Below are 18099 nucleotides of genomic sequence, written 5' to 3'. Positions count from 1 at the left end.
CTGATCATATGCAGAATGATTTGTTTCAGTCAGCTTTCAGAGCTCATCACAGTACAGAAGCAGCATTAGCGAAGGTTACAAAGGATCTTCTTATGGTCTCTGACAGTGGAGTCCTCTCTGTGCTTCCCTGGTAGACCTCAGTGCAACATTTGATATCACTGATCACAGTATTTTATTACAGAGACAAATTAAATGTACTCCCTGCAGTGGCTTGATCCATATCTATCTAATTGACTCCAGTTTATTCATATAAATTGGGAGTTCCACAGGGTTCTGTGCTAGGACCAGTTCTGTTTATATTATACATGCTTCCCTTAGGCATAGCAAACATTTTCACTGATATACAGATACTAATCAACTTTATCTATCCATGAAGCGAGATAACATACACCATAACATACACAAGATAACATACATCTTCAGTTGATCCAAAATGCTGTAGCAAGAGTACTGATAGGGACTTTCTAGAGAGAGCATATTTCTCCTATTTTGGCTTCCCTTCATTGGCTCCCTGTTAAATCCAGAATTGAATTTAAAATCCTTCTCATCACATGCAACGTCTTGAATAATCAGGCCCCATCTTATCTTAAAGACCTCATAGTACCGTCTCACCCCAATAGAGAACTTCACTCTCAGACTGCTGGTTTACTTCTGCTTCAGTTTGGACTCAGGAGACAGACACTCTCTCTACTTTTTAGATTAGGCTTAAAACTTACCTGCTTGATAAAGTGATAAATGTCATGTAAATTCTCTGACTTTTATTCTGCCTCATTTGAACATATTACAGCTTGCAAACCTAGAGTTCAGGGGCAAAATTAATTTCTACATGACATTAAACGACGCTGTGTTTATCTGTGTTACCAAACATTGGCAATGGCTGGCCAGTAGATAGATAGACCAGATCATCCACAAATCAGAAAGGTTATTTGACCCTGGCTACGCCGTTCCACATGTAAAGTGTCCTTGGTGTAAAATGCTGAAATCCAAACTGCACCACATATATCATGAGTGTATGTATATGTCTGATAAGAATAAACAGTGCTCTGTGAATATGGCTTTAGTGCAAAGTGCTTTGGGCGGTCAGTAAGTGCTATATAAATATGGGGTTATTAGAGTGTTTGTTCATCTTTCTTAAGTTTTCACCTTCCTAACCCTGCCTGTAATGCTCAGACCCAAGCCTCATCAAGATGGTCCTCTAAAAAAAGGCCACACATATGGCAAAATAATTCCCTTAAACACAGTTGTTCAAATACAGTTCATTGATCAGTTTAACTGTTAGTTCAATAAATAATGTCTGCAACACACAGGAAAAAGATAAATGTTTGGACAGATTTTAGGAAGAAAAGGTTGCACATTTTGCTCTTTTTCTTTGGAAAAATAAGAAATGTTAAGGAATACCAACCTCATCCTTCAAACAAAACTCACATTGGTGTTTCACATCTCTTTGCTGAGGCATCCAGGTGGACTAGTGGTTGTTTCCTGAAGCCAGTCTGTCCCTGGTTTGACTCCAGACAGGTAGCTGTAACACGTGACATTCCTACTCGCTTCTCTTTGTGTATCTTTCTAGAGTCAAATAGGTCATGAAAACAATAGAAAAGTATGTCACTAATAGAGCACAAGAAGTGTTAGATTACTAACACTAAGAAGTGTTAGATCTTCGATTATAGTTGAAAAAAAAAATCCAATCAATCTTCATACACAAAAGTTGTAATCATTTCAGCCTCAAAGGCCATGCAAACGCATTTCCCTTTAATTGAAAGTGTAAAGCAATGCTCATTACTGCTGCAAGATGACTGGAGTGACCTCACTCAGAGAAAAGGTTCTGACAGATAAACACTTCCAACACAAAATTAAGAATAAGCCACTAATTTGCTAACTGTTTATTTATATGTTTGTTCTATTAGAATCACCTTTTTTTTCCACTCTTCATCAGTCAGTTATGGATCAGGTTTTTCGTTTATATGACTCAGACTCTCTGACTCACCCCTTACCTGATACAGTATCTCACTCCTTCACTATAACAGTGCGCACAATTAAAGTCATGCCTGGTTGCAAATGTCAGTGCATCTATGTCAGTTGGGCTCTGTTAGGATCTGTGTGTCAACACCTCATAGATGCCTCAGCCTGCACACAGCCCAGGCAGCTGCACATGAGCATTTTTACCCATGCCTGCACCTGAAAGAAACCTCCATTGCACAATAGGATTGCACGTTAGGCTGGTTATAGAAGTCGAGCGCCGTCCTTATTTTGTTCTACTTCATTAACGTGGATTCATTTTTCTGCGTGTGTGTCTGCTGCCTGACACCGAGGCAGAGAAGAAGCGCAAAAAAAAGAGCGATCGAGAGCTCTGTTGTTGCTACAACAGTTTTGTGGCTTTGCTAAAGTATTTCCCATGAAGTAAGGCTTTTGCTGTCTTGTCTCTTGAGTTATGCGGTACATCTCACTCTGTGTGTTTGCAAAGAATGGCACGCAATGTAACCTACAAAGAAATGCCACATGAAAATCAGCTTATTTTAAGCTTCATTTAAAAGGACCAATTTTTGTAATAAAATATGATATTTTGCTGAGAGTTTGAAAAGGATAATGCTCACATCATTAGGGTACATACAGAACTACTGCCACTAGTATTGGTTGGATTAGCCTAACAACTGTGATATCACCCTTTGAAGCCTCAGAGCCATCTACATCTTTTTCTTTCTTTTTTGTATTTTAGCTGGAAGTGACTCATCATGGGATGGCGTGCAGAGTTAACTTAAGCCAGAAAACATACTACCTAGAGATGAAGGCATACCCTTACCGCGTCAGTGTGACGTACTGACACAGCCACCTGCTAATTAGTGCTCAGTAAAATACAAAAGAATTACTAGAATTTTACACAGACTTCTTGGATATGGTGCCAATACAGTTAATTGCACAACAGGCTGTATAATTTGTCAGATAATGGCACCGAAAGCAACAAAGGCCATCCATAGTATATAGCGTCCCAGCTATGCTACCTAAACTAGCTAAGGTGACGTCTAACCCTAACAGATGTATAGAAGTTTCTCAAACGATGTCGTGCACTCGTTGCTCAAGAGTTGTCCACCATATTGAATGCAATCTCTGATCACTAGGGAAGAATGTGTATTCCCCAACTTGTTGGTGAGTGGTTGCTGGTTGCTGCTACAGAGAGTCACCTGTATTTTGCATAGTAGATGGCGACTTGTGCAAACACACAAAGTAGTAGCCGAGCAATCGTAAAGTTTGATAGAGCACCAAGACCGTTCACCTTCAAAGTAAAAGCTACTTTTCAAAAGATTCAACTTTAACTTTGAAGGTGAACCGTCTCTGTTTCTGGTGTGCAACCCACTTTATCACGTTTCAGTACCGCCATGCTAACTATCGGTGTCTGCTAGCATCACAAGTAGTTGTCATCAAACTGTTGAGAAATACACTTTTTTCCCCCATAGTTGCTATTGGTTGCCAGATTGTTGCAGAACATACACACAATCATGGACAAGTTGGCAAAACTACCAAAATCTGCAAAAGCCTCAATAGCACTTACAGCCGCTTGTGTCGGCATTAGTTTATACTGATTATAAAAATGACTCTCCGTACAGTTAATATGGGAACATTTTAATTAATTTATTTTATGTAAGTTGACTGTAGAATTAAACTTAATATAAAAACTTTTTAGGTATCAACCTATTAATTTTACTTGCAGCATGAAAGCAGATACGCGAACATGAGGATACAGTAAATATTGTGATAAGTGGAATCAGGTTCCAGAAAGGCCTAACATTTAACTTAATTTATGACTTGACTTGGCCTCAGCTGTCCCTTTTGTCTGTGAGAGCGCCATGCCTCAACCTTATCTCTGTTACTGCAACAATAATGGGCAGTTCACTCTTTACATCTCATATCTTAACGTTGCTCATTCAGTGGTGCACAACAAGGCTTTTGTGTGGCATTGCTGACAACTTTTCACCACCGCCTAAATCCTCTGATTCCTAAGCAGGAAGGTACAGGTATTCATCCTGCTTCCACTGATATCCCTGAGCACAGAGTTGTGTTTTCCCAGCTGTCAAACACCTGACATATCTTTTAAGCTCGGCAGATAAAGCACTTGTGGACAGGGCCTTGGCTCCGAAAATGCATGTTTGTCATTATATGATGTTAGACCAGTTGATTTTTTTTTATATGTGAAGAGATGATAGATTTTTATACAAAGGAAAATACCATTTAGCTTGTCCCACATCTAATTGGACCACACAGTGCACGCATAAACATAAGGTATAAGTGTAAGAAAAGTTTATTAATCATTTGGAAGTTATTATATTTCTGTGTAAATATACTTTCAAAGATTATCAGATCTTCCCACAAACCCTAAAAGTAAAAAGACCATGCTCTATATGACCCAATTTAATCACATTTAATTTATGGAGAGATCTTATTATCCTGTAAACCTTGTTTCATCAATTATTTCAAACCATTGCAGCATAACATGCCAAAACTGCAGCCCGAACACCATGTTTAAAGGATAAGATGAGTTTCTCACACTGGCATACAGTAAAAACACTCCCCAGTCTGTCTGAGCATCACTGCAGTCAGTCTGAGTTGGACTGCCATTGTTTGGAGACAGCCTGTTATCAAAAGTGGTTATCCACAGGTTGTGGGTGTCAACCACAATCGACAGTTTGTCTTAGTCACAAAGAGATTGCCATCCTACTTTTACTCTGATGTGAATAAGCCATTAAGGATTACTGCAATGAGTCTGCTACTTCGTGGCTGATCACATAGTGGGGGCCATGTAAAGTTACAGAGTGGGGTCACTGAGTGCTGAGTGCATAAAAGCTGCAGAGTTTTCAACCTCACAACACTGTTCACAGGTTTCCATGACTGAGCAGCTCTTGTAGGTGACTTACTTTTGTCCACATAGTACGTTTAATATCAACTAATTTCCCACAACTGATTCTGTTGTTATTCTTTTAGAAAAGTATAAATTCCAGGTCCTATTTTTCTGGAAATAAAAACATGTTCAAAGAGTTCACTTCCTGTTGATAAAACAATAATATAGAATAAAACACAACAGAAACATTATGCAGAAGAAATGCTTAAATCTCCATAGAAGCTAAGAAACAATGCACTTCAAGTGGCATTTAAATAAAACCTGACTTACCTTCAGTCACCATGAATCATTAAAATGTTACCGATTTGATACAAAAACCAACTTATCCTTGCTGCTATGACGTTTAAAATCCATCCACTACCTCAAGAGATCATTATAATATTGTATCCAAACAATTTATGACTCACTGGAACTGATTTCAGTGTTGCTAAATGTGGTGCAGATGAGATCTGTTGAAATTGCTAAAACTGGCTTTTGCTATCGTTAGACAGAGTCAGGGTATCTATTTCACTACCGGTCATCATAATATGAATGCGTTTACTTTCCAGACAAGTGAATGTTACTCATCCAATGAAATCATGACACAAAATGCTTCTTCTATTCATCCTACGACTCCTTGAGTCTTTTCAAAGAGGTCAGCGACCAAAGCGTCTGTACATTCATCCCTTCATCACTTTGCTAAGTGATTGTTCAGTTTTATTCTGAGTTGAAGTGAAAGCGTGCAGACCAGGCACAACATTTTCTGCTCTGTAGGGTTTTAGATTACACCATCCCGTTACTTGGTATTTGCGATGTGAGATGATCTCCGTGCATGCATTCACCAACTTGAGCATGACCACTCAAACAGGATGTGGTTCAGAACAGTCCTCGCGCATGTGTGTGTGTTAAAAGGAGAGAGCCACTAGTATGTTGGGTGTTGCAAGTCTCGCGCATACCTGTAGCTGGGCTGTGCAGAAGGAGGCTGGCCTTCTGACTCAGCCTTGCATGGTAACTGCCAAGTAAGGCAGAGGGAGAAATCTAGACTGGTATGCTGTTTATTTCAAGTGCCACCTGTGTGTCTGTTACTATGGGATTTGTATCTCCTCAATCACTGACACATGTGGATTATCTGTACTTAAGGCAAAAAGCCAATGCAAGCCACATCTTGTGTGCAAGCAATCAGGCACTCAAACACAACATATCTTTCCCTTTGTGGACTGAATCTTCTGAAGAGCTGCTACCAGTATAATTGCTGTAATTACTTGGACAACAATGTTATTTCAGTGTAACTTTTTGCATTTGTAAATTTATTACATTTATGAAATCAGACTGAGCCACCCTGGGGCAGGACTGTTTAAAAGCTGTCAAACAGCGTGTGTGACATAACTGCAGATTTATCCTCCTGGCGCTTGGCTGGCAGGATGATTGGTGATGTTTGTGGTTTTTGTCATGAGGTGCTCTGGACTTGTGCCTGGCAAATATCGTCAAACATGGATACAAATACAGGTTAATGCTGGGTCAGCTGCTGAGGAGACATTACAAGCGACTGAGTGAGACAGAAGGATGAGATGAAATACTATTGAACAATAATGATAATCTCTCTCATCAAAAACCTGGATTTCTGTCTGTGTCGGTGCAGGTGGAAGTTTACCCTAAAGCAAAGTAACTTTCATTTTCTTTGTTTAGCTTCCACAGGTTCTTGTCCTGCTCTATTCACCGTTTGTACCATCAGGGGGTTTATACGAACTTGCATAATGTACTGTGTGTCTGCTCTAATCCATAAAAAAACACGGAGAAGGAGGTCATCAGAGGTTCATAGATTAAAGGCCTCCATTATAATCCAAATATCAACAGTCCTAATACATAAAGCTGATACAACTGAAAAACAGATGTAATTTATGGGGAGCGGTTTGTTTTTTGTCTTTGTAAATTTTCATTCATGGTGGAAAGCTATCATAATAAAAGGGTTTATGCTGTGTAATCTGGCTAATTTATCATCTGTGCGTTCATCTGAGTGCTCCCCTTTCTCGCCACAGATCTCAGAAGTTACACTGGTGATTAAAATGCCAGATGACAGACAGTGAAAACTAAAGAAAGTGACAGTGAAGCTAAAGTTTTGATAAAATGAAGTCAACCATTTGGAGACAAAAAGCTGCCTCTTTCCTGAACCTCGGGCTGAGACAGTAGGTGCGCATAGAAGATAACACAAAAGGTTAAAGACTCAGTTAAAATAACTCCGCGACTCTATATTCTGAGAGTGCGTAAGGCTATTCTGAATCAGTTTTACCCAATAGGATTAAGTTTTGTTGCTTGACGAGTTATTCTGGATTCTTCCAGCAAATGACAGACTTTATTTTTACATCTTAGGCACTTAACTGCCCAGTGAAGATCAAGTCTTATTCCTTTGCAGCATTTGATTGAAAATAATTACTTTGATTCCATCACATCTTAAATGAATAGTGTTTAATGTCATTGGTTGGTTTAGCTGGTTTAGCTCATGCATTTTGTTTTTGTTTTTTTGTTAAGCCTTTTCCCCTACTAACAAAGAAATCGTTCGATCACTCCACGCCTGAATCCTGACTGAGACCCTGCATCTGCAGGAGTAAGAAAAAAAAGGAAGAAATTAAAAAGAACAAACCACTGTAAATCGCGTGCGTGCATGCTGTTGAGTTGTGTGTGTGTGTGTGAGATTCACGCCGTGCTTACACGCCAATAATCTTGAGCACCCACGCGCTGTCATGCATAGAGAAGTTTCAGCTGCACAATAGCAGTGTGATGGGTGTGACTGTCTCTGGGATTAAAGTAGGAGAATAGATCCAGAAACAGACAGGTTCTACCGCCTGCTCGCCGAGACTCCTCCTTAACGCCGAGCGGGGGAAATCCTGACGCTCTTTAATGTCACGGTATCTGGAGCATTACAAGTAATCTTATTGTGTGTGATCTGATCTTAAATGTCAAGCCTTTCTTTTGAGGTTGTCAGCCTTGAGCCCCTTTTGTAAATGTGAACTAATGAAACACTTTTATTCCCCTACCTATCCCCCCCCCCCCCCCCCCGCCCTCCCAGATTAATTGATTTGTTTGTGTATCAACTTTTTGTTGGCAGACCATTTGAATGGACTGATGGATTTGCACACCAAATGTTGTCCCATTGCACTGTTTTGCATGCTGCGCGGCTGGCCCTTAACCTGGCACCACTTGTCATGAGAGCCCTTCTCCCTGGTCTACTGTTGGCTCACACTTAAAAAGCCTTTATAGGCTAAACCACTGTAGAGAACAGGAATAAGCTACATGGAATTTAATGTGCTCAGCACTGCCAAACAACCCTATTCTTCGTAAAAAGCCAGATGCAGCAAGCTTATTGTTCTGTGTTAAATATGAAGGAAGTTTCCATTGACTCCTTACCTGATTCACAGATTCATTCTGTGTACAGGTGTCGGAACAAAACCTTTCTGAATAATGATTTTACACCCCGCACTGTAAATACAACTTTATGACCCCATTTATTATAGTTTTACAGTAGTAAGAGACTCAAACATCAACTGCTTTGATACACGCATACATGAGTATTTCTTTTGGAGTCACCCTTTTAATTTTTATCTCGCAATTGATCTCTTTTTGGCTACTTTCCATATGTTTTATTGGAGTGCGCCATTTTTTTTCTTTTTTTTGGGGACATTTGTTCATATTTGCACATATTTAGATTTCCTAACCTCAGTGAATAGTTTCCAATTTTTTCCAGTAACAAGTCTTTATGTAAGAAACTACTTTGTTTCTACTCATGAAAGTGGTTTCCTTTTGCATTTTTCTTTGCGAAAGTCTGCAAAGTGCTCCAAAGAAAGGCAAGGAAGACATTTCTTTTATTACAAAACGAGATGTGTGTGGGTGAGGAAATCAAGTTGAGTTGTACTCATCATCCATGAAGGGTGATGTTGCTGTCTTTTCTGTGGTTACACAATATTTCTGTTAGAGCAACATCACTGCTGAATTAATCTAATCTAATCTAATCTAATCTAATCTAATCTAATCTAATCTAATCTAATCTAATCTAATCTAAGAGTAATTGTACCTGAGAAGCTGTGTACGGGGGACTGGATACACAGGATTGGCTGGCAGGGCAGCTACAGGATTCGGTTTATACACACATCAGTCCTGTAATCACAAATTTCACTGTAAATCTGAAACTAAATATAAGGCACATAGAGGGTTTTCTGGGGTTTAATAGAAAAATGTGGAGAAAAAAAGTAGAAAAATGTTGCTTTCTACAGTTTTGATTCTGCCTTGAGAACCATTGTTTGGCAGCTGCAGTGATCCTGTATGACTGTAGTTATATTTGTGTATTTGACTGATTCGCCCATTTGTACTAACTAATTTCAAACTACTCACATCAGCAGCAGAACACAAAGAGCCGACTGAAGCGACTCTGTGATTCACCTTGAGAAAACTAGCACACAGTAAATAAAGTGATGACACTCTGTGGGATATGCTTTGGCAACACTACTTTTCTCCAACTGATCCTTATTAGCTTTATTTAACTTTGAATTAAATCTCCCAAAATGGTACATAATGTTGTTAGCGGTGCCACTGTCTCTCCTCCTGTTTGATTCAACATCCACCCCAAGATTGCCCCCTTAAAGCTGGAAGTCTGAAACTCTTTAGGAAAAATGTGATATTTTACGGCTTCATTTTCTCATGTTTTTCACTCTCTTTAAGTTCCAGTGAGGAGTCCCGGGTTACAGACCTACTCGCCTCTGGAAGTCACTCCAGGGCCGGAAACAATCTCAGACCTGACAGCCGACTGTGGCGTCAGACCCTCAGAGACCCTCATTGTGTGACTAACAAATTTTCAATAACACACCCACGCACCTGCGTAAAATACTGTTGCTTGGTAGTACCTACATACTTCTTTTAGTCCCTGCCTCTTCTCTTCTTTCTCTGCTCCTGCCATAGCTACCTGACCTGTCTTACTACCTTGTTTGTCATCTGCAATCACTTGCTCTTTGAGCGGCTATGACAGACAGGGGTATTAGCTGCCTCAGTCTAGTGTTGAGAGCTGGGCTTCCCTGCTGAATAGAGAAACTATGTATGAACACCACAGGAAAACATGTAGCAACACACAATGGCACACTCCCAGTAACAGCTGCTTCTCACAGTGTGTGTGTGTGTGTGTGTGTGTGTTACTGCTCTGCAGATTTAACTCTTTTATTAGTTTTTGGCTTTTTATGTAAAAACTCCTTTATTTTTGTTAAGTGTTTGTCTCTTGTTAGTGTTATTTAAGTGTGTGATAAGGGACAGAAAATTATCATCTGATATCTGACTTTTAATCAGATTATTAACACAAGTCAATTCATTCCTTAAATGCATTTACTGTGTGTTACTGTGTTTAACTCACTATTGTGCTGGTATTTTAAAAGCTCATCATGCTGTGGTTTAAAAAGTACTAAATTTCTCCTCAAACTGTAGTGGAAAACTGCACAGGAGTCAATATGTACTCAAACACAACGATTACTGTATTATTTTCGACCACAGGTAAACACAGAGCGAGGAGGACAATTCCTTTGTGTTTGTATGGCACAGAAATACTAATCCTGAACTACTGTTACCTTCATTAGTTTCAAAGTAAAGAAAGCATGTTTTTCATTATATTTAACAATGTAGTTGAAGCAGTGATAGAAAACACTCTGTAGTAAGGTACACTGAGACATTAATACCTAAGCAAACGCTTAACACAAATTTATTATTATTATTTGCTTATGGTAAATGGTCTGTATTTGTATAGCGCTTTACTTGGTCCTAAGGACCCCAAAGCGCTTTACACAACCAGTCATCCACCCATTCACACACACATTCACACACTGGTGATGGCAAGCTACAGTGTAGCCACAGCCGCCCTGGGGCGCACTGACAGAGGCGAGGCTGCTGGACACACAAGCACCTATATTGTTTTTTCACGTGTAACTCCAAAATGAGTGATATTACACACACTCTACTGAATATAAAATTTGTAAAACGGTTATGTTATATTAAGATATGTCAGGGATTACATTTACACTGCTAGAAAGAGGACTTTCACTTGGCCGACCCACTTAAGATCAGATTGCTGAATTTTACAGCACCTTTTCATGTGCCTATAATACAATAAAACTGCTATCGGACTAAATCGCTGTTGAATCAGTGCGTAGTAATGAGAATACTTCTTTGTTTGTTTTGTTTGTTTATGTCGATATTCAGTTGAATTTGATCAAATATATGATATATATGATCAAATTTCTTTGATAGTCACACAGTAGAGGGCCTTAATTTTAGGAAGCAAATATAATTTCTTTAACATGATTCTTAGTTTTTTTTAGCTACACATGACTAAAATCAGTTTTATCTACGTGTACTTGATAAATTGGCCGCTCGTTTTGTTTGCCGTGTGTGGAAACCTCGAGATGTTGATTTAGCCGTGGGAGCAGACTGCTTTGTCCTGCGTGGTGTTGCTGGTGTCGCTGCACAGTAAGACTTGTTACAGATGAGTGTAGACAGCAGAACCGGCATTAATGCCCCACAGCCTGTGGGTGGTAGCAGGATTTGATACTTGTTGTTCCCTCACCTTCACTGAATGTGAGGAACACGTCTATGATTGGTGTGGGTTCTTTGTGGTCTGCTGCGGTTTGGGGTTGGCCAGAACAGAGATGCAGCCTGCCATTCATGCATTAAGAGCTGCGGCGGATTCAGGTGTCAAAAATGATGGAGTGGTTGGCTGTCCTGCCAGTTTAAGCTTGCCATGGCTGGCTAAGCGAGCGACTGACAGAGTGCGCAGCAACCCTTCTCTTTACACGCACACTAAATGAATCATTGATCTGACTCGTGCAGACGGGCCTGTTCAGCTTGATTTTAAAAGAATAACTTTGTGAACTTTGATCAAAATAGCTTCTTTGATTAAAAACAACAAATCAAGGCAGATAAATGTATTGTAGTAGTAGAAGAAACAGCTGGGAAAGGTCTAAAAGCAGCTGTGGTCAAGGATCATTTGGATTTAAGCAGCTTGATCAGTTGTTAGAAATTTTCAGGAGCCTCTTAAGTGTGTCAGGGTCTGTAACACAGGACGACATCTGGAGACACGATGGCTGTGAAGGATTATTTCTATTCTTTCTTTTTTTTTTCAAAATGAAGCTGTCGTCTCGGTGGTACAGCATCCAAGCAGGCCACCCACCATGAGCGAGGGTCTAAAGGAATGCTTTTTACTGGATTGCTTGCCCCCGGCCCCTCCACCCCCTTACTCACTTTCCTCAGACCTTGAGTGTGTGTGTGTGTGTGTGTGTGGGTGTGTGTGTGTGTGTGTGTGGGCGTGAGACTGAAGCGTCATCACATACATTACCCGGACAAGACGAGTGCGCGCTCGCGTACTCTCTGTGTTTTTGTTTGTCTGGAGGTGGATTTTCCACGCGTACTGTGACCACCAGTGTTGTGGCTTCAGAGTGGCTTTGTTTTAATTTATTGACAGATTATTCAGGGAAATGGTAGAGAAAAGGGTGGGAAGTTTTTTTATTTATTTTTTTTAATTTTAAATTTTTAAATTTTTTTTTTTACACATGAGCGATTTAGACAGGAAATTATGTGGCAACAATTTTGATAATCTTTTCCTTTGTTTATAGGGAAACTCCACAGAGGATAAAGAGAACCACTGCACAAGAACTAATTTCCTTAGTGGGCATTTGAGGATTGCTCTTAAAGTAAGTTAATCCCTATAGATCCCAGTATTTAAATGCCCTCTTTTGCAGCATTAAAAAGCATGTTTGCAGCCTGGCACTGATTTTCTTTAATAATGACTTATTTTATAAGTCATCAGAGTTAGGTGCATGGTTGCCTTTGACTTTGCTTTGTAGCACTAATTATCAGATTGCACCTGCACAGATTATGATGACAGACAGTATAAAACACAGACTCAAACACCATCAGCGATGGTTTAGAAAGTCCCATTCTGAAGCTTTGATATTGCAATCTTGGTGCTTTGCTATTGGATGTGATTAGTGGCCCAGGTCTGACTGTGAAACCACATGCTCATTGACTAACAACTTATGGTTATCAGCCCATTTATTCCTCCTTTCTGAAATGTAGCATGACCAAGATTTAGAAACTGGTCTTACATTAATATTTACCCAAATATGACCCAAAATGAGCAAATGAGCCCATAAACTCTTCAGGAAAGTGTTTAAAGAAGTTGTGTCAGAACGCCACACTCCCATGCCTTTAAGTAAAAGTTTTGCATTTTGAAACGTGTTGGCTTCAGCACTGGAGCACAGGCAAACCTTCATTTCCAGTTTGCATCATTCTTTTTAAATTTGGTGCAGCACCTTTGTTGCAGTCAAAAATCCAACAACCTCCGGGAACCTCTGCCAGCCTATTAGGCAATATGTGATTCTCTAGCAACCAATTGTTGTAGCAGTGGTGGACAGCTCTTGAGCAGTGTGCGCATGAAGTCAGGGGAGAGACCTACACATGACCTCAAGTGGCTACTAAAAAATGCAGATTTACAGCACCTCTACGCTGGCTTCATTTTTCAGATGCAGAAAGCTTTTAGAATCTTTTATGCGGTTTATCTTTATGAATTGTGGTTTAGCTCGGTTTAGCTGATCACTTCATACTCTATTCAACAATGTGATATTGTAAAAAAACGCAAACTAAATCCATCCATCCATCCATTTTCTTCCGCTTATCCGGGGCCGGGTCGCAAAGAGGCCCAGACCTCCCTCTCCCCAGCCACCTCCTCCAGCTTATCTGGGGGAACACCAAGGCGTTCCCAGGCCAGCCGAGAGATATAATCTCTCCAGCGTGTCCTGGGTCTGCCCCGGGGCCTCCTCCCGGTGGGACATGCCTGGAACACCTCACCCAGGAGGCGCCCAGGGGGCATCCTTGTCAGATGCCCGAACCACCTCAGCTGGCTCCTTTCGATGTGGAGCAGCAGCGGCTCTACTCTGAGCCCCTCCCGGATGGCCAAACTTCTCACCCTATCTCTAAGGGAGAGGTCAGCCACCCTTCGGAGGAAGCTCATTTCTGCCGCTTGTATCCGCGATCTCGTTCTTTCAGTCACTACCCACAGCTCGTGGCCATAGGAGAGGGTAGGGACGTAGATCGACCGGTAAATTGAGAGCTTCGCTTTTACACTCAGCTCCCTCTTCACCACGACGGACCGGTGCAGCGTCTGCATTACTGCAGCTGCAGCCCCAATCCGTCTGTCGATCTCCGGCTCCCTTCTCCCATCACTCGCGAACAAGACCCCGAGATACTTGAACTCCTCCACTTGGGGCAGGAACTCATCCCGGAGTGGGCACTCCACCCTTTTCCGGCTGAGAACCATGGCCTCAGATTTGGAGGTGCTGATCCTCATTCCCGCTGCTTCACACTCGGCTGCGAACCGTTCCAGTGCGGTTCGCAGCCGTTTGTTGCAAACTAAATATTGCAACAAAAAACAAAAATAAGCAAAAATAATCCCAACACAGAGCACTGAGTCCAAAACCAGCACATCGTATCACATCCATCTTTTATATACAGTCTACTTTTGAGGACATGTCAAACCAGAATGTGTGTTTAATCTTTTTGCATTGGTGCTGGTAGAATATGTTTTTCAGCTGTAGGTTCAGCAGTTAGTCTCCAGGCAGTTGGGTTTCTTTCTTTTTTTTAACCATTTGACCTTTTGACCTCCTCCTATTTCTGAAATCAATCTACTGCCGTTGGGTTTCAGCTTCTCACGTGGGAATGTTTGCCATCTTCTCAAATTGCAAACTAAATATGTTATAATAACAGATTCCATGACTTAAGAAAATAAATAAATAAATAAATAAAGAGAGAAAGAAAAAAGAATCAATAATGAAAAACAGTTATTAAGCAAAGCTCGCTCAGCCGTCTTACAAAGTACATCCTGTCCAGACGTCCACTTCAGTATTAAAGAGAGCTGTGTTTTTGATGTTAAACTGATTAAAGATAGAGTGCACGTTTCTGGCGCAACTTCTTCTTCTACCGTTCTTCTCCATACACCTTCTGAAGAGGCCCAAGCTCCGGCAACATCTGCAGTATAAAGAACTATTTTATTATGTGACCCCTGTGTTCAGCCTCATCAGGGTCACGCTAAATCATCACTATCAAGAAGCTGACATAGCCAGACTGAGCCAGCACAGTTCTGGAAAATCATCCTTTGGACAGATGAACGCAAGATCAACCTTTACCAGAATAATGGCAAGAGAAAAAGTAGAAGAGAAGGCGTGAAACAGCTCATGATCCAAAGCCTACCACATCATCTGTAAAACACAGCAGAGGCACTGTGATGGCTTGAGCGTGTATGGCTGCCGCTGGCACTGGGACACCAGTGTTTATTGATGATGTGACACAGGACAGAAGCAGCTAAATAAATTCTGAGGCGTTCAGAGACATACTGTCTGCTCAAATCCAGCTAAATGCAGTCAACTTAATTGTTTCATAATTCAGATGGACCCAAAACATACAGCCCAGGCACCCCAGGAGTTTATTATATATATATAAAGCAAAGAACTGGAATATTGTTGAACAGCCAAGTCAGTCACCTGATCTTAGAGCATTTAAGCATGCATTTCATTGTTTGAAGACTAAACTTTGGACAGAAAGCCCACAAACAAACCGCAACTGGAAACCGCTGCAGTTAAGGTCTGGCAGAGTATTACAAAGGAGGAAAGCCAGCATCTGGTGATGTCCATGAGTTCAAGACTTCAGGTATTAGGTATTGTCAGGTATTGTCTAATTACCTTTGAGTCCCTGAAGGGATTGTGTTAAAAAATGCTTTTGTTCCTTGTTTTGTTTTTTGTTTTTTCTTCAACCCGGTGAATTAAAGCTGCACTTCAGCTGCGTGTTGATGCATTTCAAGTTCATTGTGGTAATGTACAGAACCAAAATTTGGATAGTTGTCCCTGTCCAAATATTTATACACCTAACTGTAACTAAGGTAAAGTAAACACTAGAAGTGTTCTGGTACAAGGTTAAATTGCTGGAGCATCTGGATGTAGTGGCCTGCTAGTGTTAGTCACTTTGATCTTATCTTCTGCAGATATCTCAGGGTCACCAGTATTTTGGCCCTTACAGCAAAGTTTAGTCTTCACCTACAGAAAGCTTCCACCTGCAAGCTCTCATCAACCAAAACCCTCTCGAGGTTTTCTCAGGTGCTGTGGTCATCTTCACAATGGCTCTCTGCAGTTTTTTTGCTCTCTAAGAAGAATTTTTTAACGAAATAGTGGACTGATGTATGCCAGGAAACCACGGTAACTGACTTAAAAAGGGAGTGACACTGCGTGCCATCCTAAATCAAGGGCCTCATCAGCTAGATCTTGGTATTTTACTTTCTTCAGTTCATGAGAAATGGATGGTCTGTCCTCCCAGGGCAGTGTGGTCATTGACACTTCTTCTGGAAAGACAAGCTTCTCCCAGTTGGAAATTTGGTGCTTTTTAGTTTTGAATGCTGGGATCTGGTGCTTATTAAACTACCGATTATATTAATGATTATAAATTATAATAATCCTGATTGGCAGATTATATTTGCGTCTTTGCCACATTGTTATCATACATATGAAATGGAGCTAATAATAATACTTTCAGAAAGCTGAATGGATTGAAGAGTTGCTTTAAATGTATGATATGCTGAATATGTTTCATGGAAAGGAACTCATGCTGTCGCATAAATGTCACAAGCATGCCATAATTCCTAAATTATAAAGTAGTACAAATAAACATCATACCACTCTGTCCCTTTCTTTTTTTGGTTTTAAACTTCAGATATAAAATAACAAATACAACTGAACCAGATAGCAAGCTTTAGTTCCCCTCTAAGAAACTTGCCTCACAGAGCACCTTAGGTTTATCACCACTAGAGGATGCTTTGCTTCTAGTGAGTCTGACAGTCCAGCGGAGTGAATGGGAGTCAGACAGATAACTGGCAAGGTTCAATATTTAAGAGGATACACCCTGTATCCACAATATCCAACTGTACTCATACGACAATGCTCATTACTGTATGTTTTGGTTTGTGTATTGTGGAATTATCTTTCCTGCACAATGTCAAACAAAGAAAAGGCTGTGTCTATATTTGCTGTGATCAGCAGAGCGACAGGCCACAGGGTGTGTGACACTGAAAACGACATGCACTAATGCTGTTCAAAAGACAGCTGACAGGAAACAGTGAGACAGCACTGTAGGTGTCCCTGAAGCGAGTCGAGCAGACCAGTGTGTGTTAATGTATGCATGCATGTCGAGGTGTAGAGGTAAAGTTGTGTGCTTGAGAAGAGGGTGTAGCCAAAGTGACTCATGGTAAGAGACAACGGTTGGATACCTAAAGTTTTTACTGGAGTTATCTGGTGTGTAGTTATAACCTGAGACAACCTATCTGATTGTTTTGCATATTCAGCTTCCTTCTTTCACACGTGGGGCAGGCAGCAGAGCCAGATCGTCCCAATAAATAAAAAATATGCTGTAACTTGCTTCCCTGTTCACAGAAATAAACAGAAAAAATGCTTTCTCCCAGCAGATGACCCTAAATCACCATTTAGGGTCATTTTTCAGGTAACAGCGCCAGCTTTCTATATCTGGTATCTGTTTTCATGTGTAAGTGAAATGAAGGTTTTGGATTGTTAACGAAAACTGAATAAATAATAAATAAACCAGAGGACAGTGCCTTCAGCTTTAGCAAGTACAGACAGACATCTAATACAGTCTGAGGAAATGAAGATAATAGTCTGACAAGCAGTTAATGAAGGATATGGTTTCAGTCACTGTGCAGTGGTAATTTCCTGAAACATTATACAAACAGTGAATCCGAACATAAAAAGAACTTTAAAGTTTGAAAACTTTTGGTAATTTTTAAAAAAATAAACACAACTAAGTACATGTTGAAGTGGAGACAGGTACTGGTTATATGTGTCGTTCATTCTTACAAAGATATCAGTCATCAGAGGGTAACTAAATTGCCCTCCATCTACCACAAAGTTTGCTTTTATGCAGCACATCAAAGTTTATTCTGTAGAAACAGCTTCAAAGCAGACAGAACACTAAACCACAACACACACTACTACTGCATTGATGGTGATTAAAAAATCCCACAAATTGCATATTTTGTTTGATGTGATTATTTTGGCTAATGTTAATGCAGAGAAAATGTTTTTTGTTGTGGCACTGATGAGATTGAAGAAGATAAAATATTTGTTTCCTGGGAAGGAAATCTGCTTTTTCCTCCA

The sequence above is a fragment of the Perissodus microlepis genome, chromosome 6 (assembly GCF_051167445.1).
Source record: "Perissodus microlepis isolate ML-2025 ecotype Zambia chromosome 6, ASM5116744v1, whole genome shotgun sequence".
Lineage (NCBI taxonomy): Eukaryota > Metazoa > Chordata > Actinopteri > Cichliformes > Cichlidae > Perissodus > Perissodus microlepis.
This window is presented reverse-complemented; position numbering follows the sequence as displayed.